Consider the following 20,188-nt stretch of genomic DNA (forward strand, 5'->3'; position numbering starts at 1 on the left):
GTTCAGGGACGCATATCTCGCGCGATGGCTAAATAGAACTGACGTGAAACATGACGTCTTTCTCCATTTGCTTGGCTCATAGTGTGTATTTAATGCATTGTGAAACGATTGGTGTGGCACGTTGTCTTGCTGAAAGATTTCTTTCTGCAGTTTATTGGTTTTCGGCAAATGCTCATTCAGGCAGCTCATCACTGGAATGTCAGTTATGACGAAACGAACAATAAAACACCCACTCCCAGAAGCGGAGAAAATCTGGGACTCGGGAGGGATTCGAACTCGGGTCTCTTCGGTTAGCAATTCACCGCGCTGACTGCGTAACTACCGAGGCGAACGTTGCTGAAAGTTTAGACTTCTTACAGCGTATTGTAAGCAAAGAAATGGAAGAAAACTATCCTAGAGTAGGTCCTATATCCTTCGTTATTCACAGAAGATTGCAGACTTATCACTGGCCCTGTTTCATCCCATGTACGTCTTGTTTTTCGACTTACTCGTACCTAACCAACAGCGTCTGTGAATGGTACCATAAATCAACAATGCAGACAATGTTTTCTGTGGTTCAAGCGTCCAATGGCAGCCTCACTACACTTACACTAATCTCTGTGGACCGTGACGAGCTGTGTGAGCACCAATACGCATGTATGCCGGTGGCTTATGTCGCCAAAGCAAGAAGACAATTATGGAATATATTAACGCTAAACGCTTCCTGTTATCTGGCATAGAACTTGGCGGATGGTCTGCTGCATTGTGGTTCATTGTCCTCCCGAATACTCTCCGATACCACAAGATAACATAATTTTTATAAAAGTGCTGGGAAACTTAAAGAATTAGTTCAATTACTTGTAGCCAATTTGTAACTTTCAGTAGTGATACAGCTAGTTACTTTCTCATAGTACACCTCCCTTATGTTCTTCCTAGTTATTCATTTACGTTCTCTTTCATCCACTCTGCTTAACTACACACTTTTTGGGGTTTCGTTTCTCCCTGGAAACAAAAGTCGTAGATTGTGCTTAGTCACAGAGATTCTGTCCATTATCTTCTAACGGAACGTTTTTCCTACTTCGAAACTTCTAATTAATTTATACTCTTCATATACCGACACAACAAACTGTTCATCTTAATGCGAGTGAATTTCAATAGCTAACAGAAAGGACATATATCCAACTATTTTTGTTTTTCGGATGTTGCTAATTCTGCTTTTAATGAGCCCTCAATTTTTTTTTTTTTTTTTTTTTTTTTTTTTTTGCTTTCTTCATGTTTGTCTATTTGTTGTTCGCTGCAGAATCATTACAGGAGGATAGACAAGTGAAATTTCGCAAGAGTGGACAAGAAATAACCTTTTGCCCTGTCGAAGTTATCTTCGCAGTAATTGCCTCGCGTTATATCCTTATATATATTGTCAACCAATTGGCACTAACACGTTTAGTGCTTTACCATTACACGATCACTGTGAACGTTCGACGGAGTCAGCTTCTCTTTGCCTTGAAATGACTTTCATGTCGGCAGTTAATCACGAAAATCGCAAAATTAATCTGATATCAAAACACGGAAATTATTACAAAAAGGAGACTCAACTACATGTGTGTAATTTTTTAAGTGTGAAGCACCTGTGCTGCTCGTGAATGCATGAAATATACACTAATGGCCATTAAAATTGCTATATCCTGAGAAATCAGTACCCAGAACAACCACCTCTGGTCGTAATAACGGCCTTGATACGCCTGGGCATTGAGTCAAACAGAGCTTGGATGGCGTGTACAGGTACAGCTGCCCATGCAGCTTCAACACGATGCCAGAGTTCATCAAGATTAGGGACTGGCGTAATGTGACGAGCCAGTTGCACGGCCACCATTGACCAGACGTTTTCAGTTGGTGAGAGATCTGGAGAATGTGCTGGCCAGGGCAGCAGTCGAACATTTTCCGTTTACAGAAAGGCCCGTACAGGACCTGCAACATGCGGTAGTGCATTATCCTGCTGAAATGTACGGTTTCGCAGGAATCGAATGAAGGGTAGAGCCACGGGTCGTAACATATCTGAAATGTAACGCCCACTGTTCAAAGTGCCGTCAATGCGAACAAGAGGTGACCGAGACGTGTAACCAATGGCACCCCATACCATCACGCCGGGTGATGCGCCAATATGGTGATGACGAATACACGTTTCCAATGTGCGTCAACTGAGATGTCGCCAAACACGGATGCGACCATCATGATGCTGTAAACAGAAGCTGGATTCATCCGAAAAAATGACGTTTTGCCATTCGTGCACCCAGGTTCGTCGTTGAGTACACCATCGCAAGTGCTCCTGTCTGTGATGCAGCGTCAAGGGTAACCGCAGCCATGGTTTCTGAGTTGATAGTCCATACTGCTGCAAACGTCGTCGAACTGTTCGTGCAGATGGTTGTTGTCTTGCAAACGTCCCCATCTGTTGACTCAGGCTTCGAGACGTGGCTGCACGATCCGTTACAGCCGTGCGGATAAGATGCCTATCATCTCGACTGCTAGTGATACTAGGCCGTTGGGATCCAGCACGGCGTTCCGTATTACCCTCCTGAACCCACCAATTCCATATCCTGCTAACAGTGTTGTTACATCCATCTACATCTATCTACATCCATACTGCGCAAGCCACCTGACGGTGTGTGGCGGAGGGTACCTTGAGTACCTCTATCGGTTCTCCCTTCTATTCCAGTCTCATATTGTTGGTGGAAAGAAGGATCTCGACCAACGCGAGCAGCAATGTCGCGATACGATAAACCGCAATCGCGATAGGCTACAATCCGACCTTTATCAAAGTCGGAAACGTGATGGTACGCATTTCTCCTCCTTACACGAGGCATCACAACAATGTTTCACCAGGCAACACCGGTCAACTGCTGTTTGTTTATAATAAATCGGTTGGAATCTTTCCTCATGTCAGCACGTTGTAGGTGTCGCCACCAGCGCCAACCTTGTGAATGCTCTGAGAAGCTAATCATTTGCATATCACAGCATCTTCTTCCTGTCGGTTAAATTTCACGTCTGTAGCACGTCATCTTCGTGGTGTAGCAATTTTGATGGCCAGTAGTGTACATATTCATAGTCTGGTCTGGACATAGAACAAATTATAGCTGGCTTTCTTGATTGTGAAACAGCTTCGCTGTCTCAGAAAAGGGAGGTCACAGGCTCGAATTCCTCCAGTAGAGAGGTGTAGGTTTTGAATGTTTCGTTTCTAAGTTTTAAAAATGTAAAGAAAAATATGTATGTGACGGTGGTAGTCACCTCATGTTTCCACTGCATCATTCGTTCGTTCCTTTTTGTACCAAAGTAAGAGACGCTTCAGACGTTCTGCATGTGATAGTAGCACTTATTAGGTGCTGGAATAAGCTGGCGCCAGCATACCAGGCGGCATAGAGATTGCGAGAAGATCGATAGAGTCCAACGACAGACTCGCAGTAAATGTGCCTTCTCGGCCGCCGGTATTTAGATCGCCCCTGCGGACCAGAGGGCCCTCCATCACTACTCAGGATATCATCATTACACTCAGCACGAAACGCAACACTGCTCCCAATCACGACCGTGTTACCTATCGTCACCTCCGTGAAGCTCCCGCCTCCTTCCTCTCCACCCTGGCCAGACTATATAGTGTGGTCTTGTCGACCAGCTTCTACCCCGACCTGTGGAAAACCTCCCGGATCGTGATGTTCCTAAAACCCAATAAACCACCTTCCGCTGTCTCCTCCTACAATTCCATCAGCCTTACCTTGGTCTTCAGCAAGGTCCTGGAATCCATCCTCACCCGACGCATCCACCAGTATCTCCGCCAGCACCGCCTCCTTCCCGCTACCCAGTGTGGCTTTCGACCGTCCTTCTCTGCTGATGCCCTTCTCCTTTACCTCACTCACCTCCTCTCCGAACAACTCAACTCCCGTTGCTCCGCCATCTTCCTCTCCATCGACCTTGAATGTGCTCACGACCGTGTATGGCAGTCCGGTCTCCTCTTCAATCTCCAAACCTTCGCCCTTCCTATTTACTATGTCCATCTGATTGGGTCCTTTCTTTCCCAACGTCCTTCCTATGTCACCATCCATAGCATGGATTCCTTCACCTTCTACCTCTCCACCGGTGTGCCCCAAGGTTCCATCCTCTCCCCTCTTCTCTACCTTCTACATATGGCTGAGATGCCACCACCTTCACGCCCCCGTCCACCTTCTCTAGTACACCGATGACACCGCCTTCCCTGCCCTCGCCCCCACCCTGCACCGCTCCCAACACCTTCTCCAATCTCATCTTGACCGGTTCACCACTTGGTGTAACCAGTCGTTGCTCAAGATCAACCCTTCAAAGTCCCAGGCGATCATTGTAGGCAAAACCACCCCTTCCTTCCATCTCCTTGATTTCTATCTCACCATCTATGGCCATACTATCAACCTCACCCCCACCGTCAAGTACCTTGTCGTCACCCTTGACTGTCGCCGTTCCTGGACCCCCCATCTCCGGACACTCCAAGCCAAGGCACACTCCCGACTCCGCCTCCTCAAGCTCCTTTCTGGCTGCACATGGGGTCTGGACCCCTCCACCATCCTCCACACCTATAAATCCCTCATCTGCCCTAGCCTCTGCTGTGCCCATCCTGCCTGGATCTCCGCTCCTCCTACCTTCTACAAATCCTGGAACGCCATGCGCTCCGCCGCGCCTATCAAGTCCGCCTCCCCTCCCCCACGCGTATCCTGTATGACCTAATTCTGTTCCCACACCTCCTCCTTTTCCTCGAACGGATACGGATCCTCTACACCTCCCACAAACTTGATCCCACTCACGTGCATGTCTCTCCCATTCTTTCCCACCCCCATCCACTGTCTCGCCTGTATTCCCAAATCCCACCTGCTTTCCATCTCTCCACCCTTGTATCTACCCCTTCTACCAACTTTGATCCTCCCCTTCCTCCACCTGCGTTTTTCCCAAGGGCACCCTCTCTCCCTTCTCTCCTTTCTCTCTTCCTCCCTCCCTCCTCTCCCCCCTAGGCTTCCCCTACCCCCTACCTTCTTTCTTCCTCCTCCCCTCTCCTCTGCCACTGGCATCTACACCCCCCCCCTCTCCCTCCTTCCCCCACCTTTTCCCATTTTGCAGGTCCCCGGTTTTGTACATGAACAGTGACATGAACAGTGACTATTCATGTGCTGGAGATCTTCGCCAACGGTTTTTGTGTGCCTTCGTGTTAGTCCTTTAGTGTTTCCTCGTTTGTGCTCCAACGTTCACATGTGTCATTTCTGTCGTCTATGTTCGTGTACAAGTGCTGAACGTTTTTTATTCGGACACTGCGCCTTTGAACGGCTCCATGTATTTTACTTTGTCTGTCTACTGTTTTTTATCCACCGTGTTTGTTTTGTTTTCCTACTTCTCTTTATGTACTGATTGTGTTATCTGTGGCCGAAGAGCGGCACAGGTTTGCCGCTGCCGGCCTACCTGTAAAGGTTTGAAACTCACAATAATGGAAAAGAAACCGGAGGGCCAGTTCGAGTCTGTCGCACCGAGTGAGTTCCAGTCTGTCATCGAGTGTCACCGAGACATCAGTCGTAGCCCAGTGCATGGGGTCTTAATTTTTTTAATGCAAATATTTTTTAATTTTAGTCGCTGTATGTCTGGCTACGAAGTCTCGTTGGCCTTGACTAGTATTAGTACGCAATCTGACTGCATAGAATAACAACAAAGAATGAAAGGAAATTTCTGTTACCACAATTAATTAATTAAGTCCCCAGCAACTATAAAAGCTACAAAACAAAAACTACAGAACAACAAAGCACAAGTGTAACTGTTCTGTGTGTGGAAGTGTGATTCAACGTACACATCTGGCACGGTTCTTCCTCAATAAGACAAGATATTTTAAATACCATTTACACTGAATTAATTAAATAAAACTGAAATACTATAATTGCACATAGAAACCCGAATTACAGTCTAATACATGAACACAAGCCAGATGCTTTGTTGACTGAACCTGTGACCAAGAGGCATTGTTAGTTAGGAAATTAAAAAAAAAATAAATTAAAAAATGTTTTTTACCTTCATATATATTGAGTAAAAATACACTCTGATCATTACAACATCTCCATTCGAACAACATCTGCTGTCTAGCCCATCAAAACAACTGCACACGACATGGCCCCAAATAATACAACTATCAACATCCTCTCAGCAAAGCACTAACCATCACAACTTCTGAACAAGCACTGCCAGTGGAGGCGGCGGAATAAAACTCTTTGGCGCGATCTCTGGCGCTGTGACTCAGTGTAGCCACCTTTCATATGCCCTTCCTCCACGGGCTAGAATTTGATGGTATTTTTGCCAGCATTGGTGGTGAAAATACCACCAAATTCGTCAAAAAAAATTACAGACAAAAATAAAAGATAATATTAAGTAGTAAATATCACATAACTAGATAAATTTTGGCTTTGCACTGACCCTTCAATAACCTAGTATGTAAAATACAGTAAGGAATACAAATGCTTGCATACATGTGATTTTAGATAATAGTTTACACAAGTATCATTCAATCAATGGCACCAGCAATGACGAATAGGTGTAGGTAAGAGTCTCATAACATTTCGTAAACAGTAAATACACAAAAAAATCAGTTTATACAAATATTCACATAAAATCCTTTCAATAGTTCAATAAACAAGTAGCACTCCTCAGAGTAGTTCACAGTTCCAACAGTAGCACCCGGCAATGGTCAACAGGTGCAAATAGCAGTCGCATAAAATTTCATCAGCAGTATTTAAACAGCTCCAACAGTGGCACCCAGCAATGTTGAACAGGTGCAGACACCAACAAGTGACATTATGTCAGTAGAAGCAGTTCCATCAGTGGCACCCAGCAATGTTGAACAGGTGCAGGTAACAGTCCATAATATTCACTATCACTAATCAGACAGTTCATCAGAGTTTATCAGCGGAAATTAAACATTTCCAAGTGGCACCCATCATTTTGAACAAGTGCAGGTAACAGTCCATAATATTCACTATCACTAATTAGACAGTTCATCAGCAGAAATTAAACATTTCTAAGTGGCACCCATTAATGTTGAACAGGTGCAGGCATGAACAACAGATTGAATGCACACACAATTGCTTTTACAAAATCATTATTAATGCTCTTACACTAAACATACAAATTGTAATAAACACACAAATGATATCAGATAATTGTCATATTAACTATTACAATACACAAATAACAGTAAACCTATAATATTTAGGGGTGTCAGTGCAAGCCACAACAAACAAATAAAATAATATTTAGGAAATAGGTCGGTACCAATTATTTGAGATTGGGAAAGGAAAACACACAAAACACACTCACTCATCTTTCATCCACATTTAAGTGCTACTGTGTAATTGAATAGTGTTAACTGTGTAAATGCAATTCTGTCAAAATTTGATGTTCACCATGTGTATCAAGTAGTAGTGGCAACAGTGTATAACAGTCAATAATAGTTAGTCAACAACATAGTCATCATGTCAAGACCAATGTTTGCCAAGCCAAATCAAAATGTACGGCTTCTGAACAATAGTCAGTGTGCCAAGATATGCAAATGCTTCCTCTCTCCAAAAAAAGGTATATACTGCTTAGTGATTTAACAAAGTGTGTGTGTAGACAATCTTCCTTCCACTTGAGTGTTCTAGTCTGCCATCATCATCCTCCTAGTTCCATATAAACCAACAACAAAAAAATATGCTCCTCACTTACTTTACCTCTTATCCACCAAAACTCCAATAATCATCAGCATCACATAATCTTAATACTTCAATAATACCTCTTACATCGATACATATAAACCTTATCATCAATATCATTTACCTTACCTCATGTCCACCAAAACTCCAATAATCATCAACATCACACAATCTCAATACCTCAATAATACCTCTTCAATATGTCGACACATACAAACATTATCGCCAATATCATTTCACTTCCATAACAACTCTTTCCTCTAGTCAGTCTCCTCGAACAAGTACAGATAAAATCCTAGTGCAAACTTCAATTCATCATCCCACGCAATCCAAAGACACAATGCCCACACACAACCTCTGTGTAATCCATCTGACCCAAATCTTCTGCTCATTATGAATCATAAAATACATTTTGGTTACCGTGTCCATCATTAAATAAAAGAAATGCATACATGACCTCTAACAGCCTTTAGTTTGAATAACTTTCAGTAAGTAAGTACGAGTACAGAGTGTGAATGATAATAATATTTCACAGTGTGTACACCACTTCAAGAATCATGGCAAAACAGAAGCAAACATGTGGAGTATTTCTTGTGTCAAGTGTCACTTGCTATTTCAATTGCTCACGAAGAACGCAGTGTAATAACTGTCAATGGTCTAAACCTAGTGTTGGTATGTCATGTCGTTAGCTTCCTTCCTATTAGCATAAATTTATACAGCTTCCATAAAACCTCCAGCTCATGTGACTTCAATGAAGTTCCTTGTACCAATGTCGTTCGTAGAATTATAGCATTTCATTTTCTTATCTTAAAATATAAGGCACTAAGCGTAAGCAAAACATGCAATATCGAGTAAATGTACCAGTAGATAACTGAATGTCAATAAGTGGATGTACCACAAGCCCTATAACGAGGCTCTGCCAAGCGAACAATCTATAATTGATACCATGGTGTGACCTAAACTCTATGTTTGTACACAGTATATCAGCATTTCTATATATCAAATTAAAGAGTAGTTATGACAACAAAACAGAAATGTGTAAATATGCAATCCATACGCAAAGCAGCAAATATATATCTTACATAATAAATAGGTAATTAGCATCACATCAGCATAAGCAAATAAATGTTCATATGTAATCTTAATAAGTAAACATGAAGGCGCAAGCAGATAAATCACAAAGTATAACCTACATCCATAACCATATCAGCACAACTAATCAGGTGACAATTATAATTTAAATAAATAAGCACAGCAGGCATATAACAAAAAAATATGACATCAGTGAAAAAGCAGTGCAGCCAAGCGATGCATAATATACATAAGTAACAACCCTGTTCATTAATCAGTCATTGTCAAAATCAGTTAATGTACGCAAGCACGTCGCTTCACAAGTAAATTCATAGAACATGAAATTTAGCACAAAGTATGAATCACGTAATAGCGAGCAGCAAATTACGTCTAAAGTACGTACCTAAGTGGAAATATGTTACCTGAAATATAAACTCAATTAATAGTTACCTTTTTAGTTTATTAGTTTCTTCTTCGAAATTACATTCTTCCTGAAATTTTCTCGATAGCAAGTCCTCTTAACGTCGGACATACACAGAATTTACCTGAAGTTCTTAAATATTTTATACAACCGTATCCTGAAAAATACTGAACGTTAATAACATAATTTATCATGTCACTATAGCTTTATACTGAATTTAATCAGAGAAATTAGACTGTGTATTTGTTTACGGCTGTCAGTGCATTCGCACTGAGCGCTCGATCAGCTGTAGGTACGCGTGACGTAGGAAGTAATTGTTTGCGGTCAACGACTGCCTTGTGCGGCACGCAGACTTGACTGTTGCTTTGAGTATGTTCCGCCGCCAGAACACGGCGCGGTATCGTTGTATTCTCTGCGTGTTTACGTATAACTGTTAGTTTCTCGAAAGTATGTCATTCCACAAAATTTTTAACGTTCGATATATGATGTATTCCCTTAGAGCGCCGAGATTTAAGAGTTTCTACTTCGACAGTGTTATCATGAATAATTTTGCGAACTCTATATGGACCGTTATAAAGCAGAAAAAAATTGCCACACAAGCCGTTTCCTTTGTGAGACAAACGGTGAGACTTAATTAACACCATTTGACCAACTGACAAGGTTTTTAAACGACCAGGACGTTTAGCTGATTTCTCTCTTCTAGCAGCCGCAGATGCAATATTTTGCAGAGCCAGGTTCACAACTTCAGAATGCCGCAGTTTCCGTGTAGGCGGAAAAGGAACGATTTCAGAAATGCGATTTGTCGGTGCTTTATTTTTTAATATCAATATAGGCGGTAAAGAAGTTGAATCATTAGGGAGTTCATTCAAAATGTTTTGAAAAATATGAAGATACTGATCCCAAGTTCTGTGATTCTGATGACAATAAAGACGACACAATTTATTGATTTCCTTCATCCATCTCTCTGAAGCGTTAGATTGAGGGTGAAAAAGTGAAATGAAAATTGGTTTAATCTTACGACGCCATAGAGTACGAAGCCAAATTTTAGAGCGAAACTGTGATCCATTATCTGATATAACCTTATCAACATGTCCCACTTCTTTAAGAAAACGTTTGATGAAAGCATTAGATACTGAACGAGCTGTTGCTTTGCGTAAAGGTGTAAAACACACATATTTTGATGTCAATTCCACTACTACCAAAATGTATGCAAACCATTAGTAGAACGAACCACTGGACCAAACAAATCGACTGCAGCCATCTTCTTTAATTTCGCTGAAATGATAGGAAACAACGGTGCTCTGTGGGAAATAGTTGGCGGCTTAGCCTTTTGACATAATTTGCATTTGGCAAGAACAGATCGAATACGTTTTTCCATATTACTGAAGTAGCAATTTTCTCACAATTTATGAAAGCATTTTCTGGGACCAAAGTGTGCATAACTGAAATGTGTATACCAAATCAATTTGTTAATCCACTCATCAGGAATACAAACTAACCGCCGGCGGAAGTGGCCATGCGGTTAAAGGCGCTGCAGCCTGGAACCGCAAGACCGCTACGGTCGCAGGTTCGAATCCTGCCTCGGGCATGGATGTTTGTGATGTCCTTAGGTTAGTTAGGTTTAAGTAGTTCTAAGTTCTAGGGGACTGATGACCTCAGAAGTTGAGTCCCATAGTGCTCAGAGCCATTTTTTGAACAAACTAACCAAACAGAGTTGTCGACTGATTTTCGTTTAAAAAGAATATCATTGCGAACTAAATAATACTGTCTAATCGCTACGCTTTCCTTTCTCCTCCACTTCTCCTTAATGTCCTTCCAGATTGGATCCTTATTTTGCTCCTTAGCGATGTCCTGGAGCGAAGAAGAAATAAAATTTTCAAACGCAACACCTTGAATATACATCAAACAATAATTGTTTTTTTGCAGTCCTCCTCAGCACTTTGTTTCAAACCTATAGGTGCAAATGATAAAGCATCAGCGATAATATTTGAAGAACCCTGTATGTAAACAATACTAAAATCAAATTCCTGTAGATACAGCGCCCATCATGACAATCTTCCACGAGTTAATTTTGTTGACATAAGAAATTCCAGAGCCTGATGATCGGTGTAAACCTTAGTATGTCTGCCAAACAAAAATGTCCGAAATTTTGTGAAAGCCCAAATAACAGCCAAGGCTTCAAGTTCCGAAATCGAATAATTCTTTTCTGATTTAGAGAGAACACGACTTCCAAATGCAATAGTTTTCTGTACTACAACGCCGTTTTCTTCTATCTCTTGAAATAAATGTGCACCTAGGCCTTTGTATGATGAGTCCGTCGCCAAATAAAAATCTTTAGATAAATCCGGATGTGAAAGAAGTGGAGCAGCAACTAAAGGATCACGAAGTTGTTCAAATTCTGATTGAGCTTCCTCATCCCAACACCAGTTAGAATTCTTTCCAGATAGTTCACATAAACGAGGTGTGGCCAAATTGTTCAATCTAATAAAGCGTCTAAGAAAATTACAGACACCAAGGAAACTACGAACATCACGTTTTGTAGTAGGAACAGCATAATTACGAACAGCGTCTAGTTTCTCTGGATCAGGAAGAATACCTTCTGTAGAAATAATATGACCAAGAAATTTCACCTGAGAACGACCAAATTCAGATTTTTTCCAAGTTCACTGTAATGCCAACTCTTGCAAAAATACGTAATAATGAATCCAAAATTTTGTTATGCTCACTGCAAGAACGTTTAGCAATAAGAATATCATCAACATATGAAGTAATATTATCACGAAGATAAACAGGTAACATTTCGTTTAAACTACGAATGAATGCTGCTGAAGATACAGTAAGTCCAAACGGTAATTTCCGAAATGACTTTTGGGTAAAATAGTCATATCCGGTTATTCTTTACCGACTGTCTAGATATATTGATAGTTGAATAGTTGTTTTGATAGATACAAAGAATAGTAAAAGAGTAGGCAGCAGTGCAGAAAACGAAAAGGGAAATAGCACCACTACAGCTCGGAGCCCTGTGCACGCTACGGCACATATTCACTTAGTGTAGTGAATCCCCTGAGGACCTAAATAGCCGCACATAAATTCCAGTTTGTGACTTAGTGGCCAATTTGGTGGAAGTGCGTACGTAAATTGATCTAACCATGCACATGCATGTATGTCATTCTTAGAATTGCAAAAGATCTTAAATTTTCGAACAGTTAAAAAGTGTTTATAGTCAAAGTTTTCGCCTCGTGGTGACAAAGACCTACCGCGTCTGTCCCAGTCCGAATGTCGATTATTGTCAAGTTCGCGCGCCTGGCGCTCTCTTCTTGCATCTCGTAAACGAAATAAATTATTTTCTTCAAAGCCCTCTGCTATCTGTGATTCTAAATTTCTTCTGCTGTCTTTTCCTACGATTTCGCCTTCAATTTGTTTGACTTGCTTTCGTAATGCTCCAAATTCCCTTTTGGCGCGCTCATTAAATTTTCCCTGATTTTCAACATGTTTATTTATGCTCTGGTACTCTTCTGTTTCTGCAAATGGCAATGGAGCTGTATCATCTGAATCTCTGTCCCCATGTAAACTAAGATTTGTCAATTTATCTGAAATCTCCTCAACTCTTTCCGATAAGTCACCTATTTTTTCTTTCTGTTTATTTACGTCTTCCGTAAGTGCCGCGACTCGGGTTTCAGTATTGACACATTTAGTAGTTAACTGTTTATATTGTTGTGTTAGGTTATTTATTCTGTCATTTGGTATGGATTCCTCGATTCTCTCTAATACTTCTTCCTTATCGTGTGCGCGTTGTAAATTTAACTCTGAAAATTTTTGTACTAGCACGCGATCTCTTTCTTTCTGTTCTCTATCCTGTTCCTTTTGTCTAATTTCTATTGAAATTAATCTATTATTGTGAGCATTCAAAATCGGTTGTACTTCTTCTCTAATTTCTTTCTTTACTTCATCTTTCATATTTTTGAAACATGTCCCTATTCGTGAGTCTAACCGTGTTTCCATTGTTACCATCTCAGTTTTAATTGTTCCTGTTTGTGAGTCTAATCGTGTTGCCAAAGTTCCCATCTCTGTTTTTAATTCAGACCCTAACTGTGATCCCAGTGAGTCTAACCGTGTTTCCATTGTTCCCATCTCAGTTTCAATTGTTCCTATTTGTGAGTCTAACCGTGATCCCAAATTTAATATTGCACTCATCAACTGCTCCATATTAACTTGTTCGAAATTCTTTTCACCCCTAACATTTCCCGCAAAACCAACTTCTTCCGTCAAAGCTGTAAAGCTATCTGTGTTCAATACTATTCCAGAATCTTCTGTCGTTAATCTCGTATTCTCAAAATTTTTTGATTGTGAAAAGTTTTGGACTGGTTCCAGACTGTTTTCCCTGCTTATTAAATTGTTTTCTACTTCATAATTCATCATACTTTCTCCTGTGTTGGCGAGTTCGCCATGTTAACAATTTCGTCATTCTCACTATCCATCATTTTTGCCTTTTTCATCAATCGCATAATTATTTACAAAACATACAAAACTCGTCACTATACGAAAATTACACACAATATGACACTTTATCACCAACAATATCATTCACACGAAATGCTTCCCTCAAACACGATTAACGAACAATTGAAATCTTCATAATTGCACAAAATTGTCAAACGCGTATACAAGACATCAAAAATTAAATTCTGCAAAAATACCATTAGAAGAATGACAAGACAACTACAAATGCTCAGTTACCAAATCTACACATGCAATATAGACTACAATTACTAAACTACAAATTACTGCAACAATACTACTGTCTGCTATTTTTACTATCAAAAGAATTCCAACGGACGATCCGAAGCAGCGGTCGCCACGTGCATGGGGGCTTATTTATTTAGAATGCAAATATTTTTTAATATTAGTCGCTATATGTCCGGCTACGAAGTCTCGTAACCGGTTGGCCCTGACTAGTATTAGTACGCAATCTGACTGCATAGAATAACAACAAAGAATGAAAGGAAATTTCCGTTACCACAATTAATTAATTAAGTCCCCAGCAACTATAAAAGCTACGAAACAAAAACTACAGAACAACAAAGCACAAGTGTAACTGTTCTGTGTGTGGAAGTGTGATTCAACGTTCACATCTGGCACGGTTCTTCCTCAGTAAGACAAGATATTTTAAATACCATTTACACTGAATTAATTAAATAAAACTGAAATACTGTAATTGCACATAGAAACCCGAATTACAGTCTAATACATGAAAACAAGCTAGATGCTTTGTTGACTGAACCTGTGACCAAGAGGCTTTGTTAGTTAGGAAATTAAAAAAAAAAATAAAAAAATGTTTTTTACCTTCATATATATTGAGTAAAAATACACTCTGATCATTACAACATCTCCATTCGAACAACATCTGCTGTCTAGCCCATCAAAACAACTGCACACGACATGGCCCCAAATAATACAACTATCAACATCCTCTCAGCAAAGCACTAACCACCACAACTTCTGAACAAGCACTGCCAGTGGAGGCGGCGGAATAAAACTCTTTGGCGCGATCTCTGGCGCTGTGACTCCGTGTAGCCACCTTTCACCAGTCACTTGCAGTCGCAGACAGCACACAGTGACCAGAGCAGAGTACATAGCAGACTTGTACTTCACGAGCAGTGAGGCTAACGTGGACTAGAACGGAAGAGCTTGTACCACAACAACTATCTTGAGTTAAGTAATTTTCCATACTTATGAACAAAGAACCCAGTTAATATATGTGTGCAGTTTTTGTTAGAGAAGGAGGATACCGGCCACCAAACAACATCAAGTGGCCCTGACCACTATGGGACTTAACATCTGTGGTCATCAATCCCCTAGAACTTAGAACTATTTAAACCTAACTAACCTAAGGACATCACACACATCCATGCCCGAGGCAGGATTCGAACCTGCGACCGTAGCGGTCACGCGGTTCTAGACTGAAGCGCATAGAACCGCACGGCCACACCGGCCGGTTACCAAACAACATCCTGTCCTTGTTACCTTGGCCCAAGCCTACAGAGTCAACGAGACGACATACAATTTTAAATTCCTTATTTAATGCTCTTTACGATTATTTACGTTTACACTGGAACTGTATGTACCTCACAGTGAGATATACCATCGTTTTGGGAAGACAGTCCAACTTACTCTCTACATCAAGTGAGACACACTAAATAACAAGCAAGTGGTAAATTTTTGTTCATCTTCTCAGCTAACTCACAAAATGTTTTGAAAGGGTACCTAGCTTAGTTAACACCACGGCTTTAAATGAGCAGCCTCCTCCATTGTGAAGATTTGGTAGTGTCTTATTGTACACTTCTTTTTTGAGATTTTCACTCATTCGTTGTTTTCATTGTACCTTGTGGTGAATTTTAATTTGCTATGAACTTACATTAACACATTTCAGGCTGCGATGACAGAGATCTCGTGGTCTTCAACTTCTAACGTTAACAGTTCAAAAATGTATAGTTTCTTGTAACTCTACTTCTCGTCCTGAAACACAAGTATTGAGATTGCCTCACCCGCAAGTCTCATATATTTCCGAAAGTTTGGATTCTAAAAGCTGTCGGTATCTGATACCGAAATCGTAAAATGTTTACTTTCATTTCCGACTTTTCACTACATTTTTGTGCGCATCTTTTCGTACTTCTTAGCTGTGTATTAGGGTACGTTTTACCAAGGTAGTCTAGAAATATCTCCGCAAATAAAAGATGAAGAGAACCGAGATTGCAGAAGTGAACAGAAAACGTACAGCCGAACAAATTTTGTTCCTCGTTCAACACAGAAAATAATCCACCACTATTTATGAGATATGTAATGCTAACGAAGACTGGGGGACATGCAGTTTTCTGTTACTGCGAGTAGTTTCCAGGATCGCCTGGAAATTTCTAAGAGTGTTACTGAGACTTTGGTAAGCCTTATGCTTCAATGTGAGTGAGGTTATGGAGCCACGAATTACAGTTGATTACTAAAGGAGCTTCACTTTTCCAGAATGAGATTTTCACTCTGCAGCGGAGTGTGCGCTGATATGAAACTTCCTGGCAGATTAAAACTGTGTGCCGGACCGAGACTCGAACTCGGGACCTTTGCCTTTCGAGGGTAAGTGCTTCACTTTTAATTTAGGTAGTCGTGTCCTTCTTAAAAATTAGTCATTTGTTCTTCATGTTTTTACAAGTATTTTGTGTTGTCGTGATGTTCTGGACTGCGTCATAATCTTTGTGCGCGGTAGATATAAGTGAAAGGAAGAGATGTTCATATAATTTTATTTATTGTTGGCTATCTTCTGGTGTGGACATCCCTGCCGTTTGCCAATCCTATGAACGGGTGCTGGATATTCAAACGGGATGATAAGCCACCAGGGCCTGAATATTCACTTGTCTCGCGGGGAGAACAGTCTATAGTCAAGCTGGTCAAACAATTAATCTCAGTTAGTAGTTCTGGGAGGGGGTTGGAGGCCGCTGAACGTCATATCACTACTTCAGTGAGAAAGATAAAGAGGGTGTTACGTCACAACATAAACAGGATCGCGCCTGTGAGTACGGGATGTTCAAAAATATGGTTCAAATGGCTCTGAGCACTATGGGACTTAACATCTGAGGTCGTCAGTCCCCTAGAACTTAGAACTACTTAAACCTAACTAACCTAAGGACATCACACACATCCATGCCCGAGGCACGATTCGAACCTACGAACGTAGCGGTCGCGCGGTTCCAGACTGAAGCGCCTAGAACCGCTCGGCCACACTGGTCGGCCGTCCGGTATGTCTCCAGACACGTCTTCGGCCTGGAATCTCATGGACTGGAATAGAACAGTCTTCATTGATGAGTTCTGCTTCTAAATGAACCCAGATGACCAGCGAAGGCGTGTGTGGAGGTACCCCGGACAGCGGTGGGAGACCAACCTGAATACCGCCAGCCATACAGCGCAACAACCAGGAGTCATGGTCTGGGGTGCCATTTCATATCATAGCAGGTTCCCTTTGGTTGTGATCCGAGGCACCCTTACAGCAAAGCGGTACGCCGACGATATTCTACGGCCCATTTTGTTGCACTTCATGGCAAACCATCCTGAACTTACACTTGAGCAAGATAATGTCCGCCTGCACAAGGCAAGAGATTCTGATACTTGTCTTCGTGCTTGCCAAACCTTGCCTTGGCCAACAAGTTCGCCAGATCGTTCCACAAGTGAGAGCGTTTGGAGCACTATGGGTAAGGACTCCAACCAACTCGGGATTTTGGACAGAATTTTCTCAACATACAACCGTGAGCAATTAGTTAGGAAACCAATTCGCCGGCCGGAGTGGCCGTGCGGTTAAGGCGCTGCAGTCTGGAACCGCAAGACCGCTACGGTCGCAGGTTCGAATCCTGCCTCGGGCATGGATGTTTGTGATGTCCTTAGGTTAGTTAGGTTTAACTAGTTCTAAGTTCTAGGGGACTAATGACCTCAGCAGTTGAGTCCCATAGTGCTCAGAGCCATTTGAACCATTTTTGAAACCAACTCGAGATGGGAACATATTAGATGTCTTGGCGACAAACAGACCTGATCTTTTTGAGGAAGTTAATCTAGAAGAAGGTATTAGCGACCATAACGTCGTTGTGGCTTCTATGTCAGTGGAAGCCGCAAAAACAAAACAAAAAAAAAAAAAAACAGCGTAGCGTTTTCTTGGTTGGGAAATCAAATAAAATGGTCATTAATGAATATCTTCATAGTCAGCTCCAAGCATTCACCGCGGGACACAAAGATATTGAGCATCTTTGGTCGGAATTTAAAGGTATTGTCCACCACGTGCTAGAGAAGTAAGTACCTAGCAAGAATATAGCGGAGGGAAAGGATCCACCTTGATACAACAAACACATTAGGAAGTTACTGAGAAACCAGAGAATTTTGCACAGTCGTTTTAAACGTAGTCACTGCCCCTCTGACAAACAGAAATTATGCGAAATGAAAGCAGCTGTCAACAAGTCAATGAGAGATTCTTTTAACGAATTTGAAAGCAATATTTTATCTACAGATTCTAAAAATAACTCCAAAAACTTTTGGTCGTACATAAAATCTATGAACGCAACAAATGATTCAATACCTTCTCTTGCTGACAGTACGGGTGTTGTAACGGATGATGATAAACGGAAGGCCGAAATTCTAAACCTAGCTTTCAAAAACTCGTTCACGGGAGAGGACTGCAGCACCATTCCCCCTTTCAATTATCGATCAAACGCAAGGATGGCTGACATAGTGTTTAGTGTATCTGGGATTGTAAACTAGTTAAGATCCTAGACGCCAGGAAGCTATCTGGCCCAGACGGTATCCCCGTAGGATTATATATTGACTATGCTACAAATATAGCACCATTCTTATCCATCATCTATCAGAGATCATTGGGACAGCGGAAAGTTCCACGGGACTGCAAGAAGGCCCAGGTCATAGCAATTTATAAAAAGAGTAGGAAATCGGATGCACATAATTACCGGCCATTTTCGCTGACAGCGATTTGTTGTAGAATCATGGAACATATTTTGTGTTCGGACATAATGACCTTTCTAGACTCTGAGAAGCTCATCTGCAGAAACGAGCACGGTTTTAGGAAACAGCGGTCATGCGAGACACGGCTGGCACTCTTTGTGCATGATATACAACAAGTTCTAGATACCGGCTCCCAGGTTGATGCCATATTTCTCGACTTTCGAGAGGCGTTCGACTCAGTTCCGCACTGTCGCTTGCTCCAAAAAGTGCACACTTACGGTCTAACCGATGATATATGCTGTTGGATAGAAAGTTTTCTAACAGACAGAGAGCAGCATGTCGTCCTGAATGGGGTGACTTCAACAGAAACAAGCGTAACTTCAGGTGTGCCCCAGGGCAGCGTAATAAGTCCACTGCTTTTTACGATTTACATAAGCGATGTGGTTGATGGTATTGACAGCGGCATTAGACTGTTTGCCGATGATGCTGTAGTCTACAGGAAAGTAGTATCACACGAAAGTTGTGAACGAATCAATGAGGATTTGCAGAAAATAAATGCGTGGTGTAATGACTGGCAGTTATCTCTCAATATTAGTAAGTGTAACCTGCTGCGTATAACAAGGCGAAAATCCCCATTAATGTGTGAGCACAAAATAAGTGCCCAGTCTTTGGAAGCGGTAACGTCCGTCAAGTATATGGGTATGACTATTCGAAATGATCTCATATTGAATGATCAGATTTCACAAGTAACGGGAAAGGCGAAGTCTAGAGTGCGGTTTATTGGTAGAATCCTGAAGCGATGCAGTCCTTCAATAAAGAAAACTGTTTACAATACGTTAGTTCGTTCAGTATTAGAGTATTGTTCGTCTGTATGGGACCCTTACCAGTTGGGTCTGATTCAAGAGATTGAGAAGGTCCAAAGAAGAGCGGTAAGATTCGTGACTGGTATATTTAACCATCTCATAGAAAGTTTGAAGTGGGACACACTTGCAGATAGACGACGCACTAAACGGAAGGGGCTGCTCACTAAATTCCGAAATCCGATCTTCGCCGAGGATGTAGAGCATATATTATTACCACCAACTTTCAAATCGCGCAACGATCACAATTCAAAGATAAGGGAAATTGGAGCTCGTACTGAGGCGTTCAGACAGTCGTTTTCCCCTCGCGCGATCCGCGAGTGGAACAGAGGGAGGGGGGGATATGGCTTTGGCGCGAATTGTGCCCTCCGCCACACACCGCTTGGTGGCTAGCGGAGTATATTTGTACATGTAGATTTGACACGATATCCTTCAGCAGGGCGCCCAACAACTCTGTCAATCAATGCCAAGCCGAATAACTCCTTGCAAGGCATTATTGACTTCCTCAATAAGTGAAGCTCTTTCTCATGTATAAATCATAAGATTTTTCTGAAATTGTAATCAGTGGGTTCTCTTGTCCATCAAAATGCATAGGATCATTTCATTTCGTTTCCCGTGGAAATTTGAGAGTTTTTTGTGAT

The sequence above is a fragment of the Schistocerca serialis genome, chromosome 5, assembly GCF_023864345.2.
Source record: "Schistocerca serialis cubense isolate TAMUIC-IGC-003099 chromosome 5, iqSchSeri2.2, whole genome shotgun sequence".
Lineage (NCBI taxonomy): Eukaryota > Metazoa > Arthropoda > Insecta > Orthoptera > Acrididae > Schistocerca > Schistocerca serialis.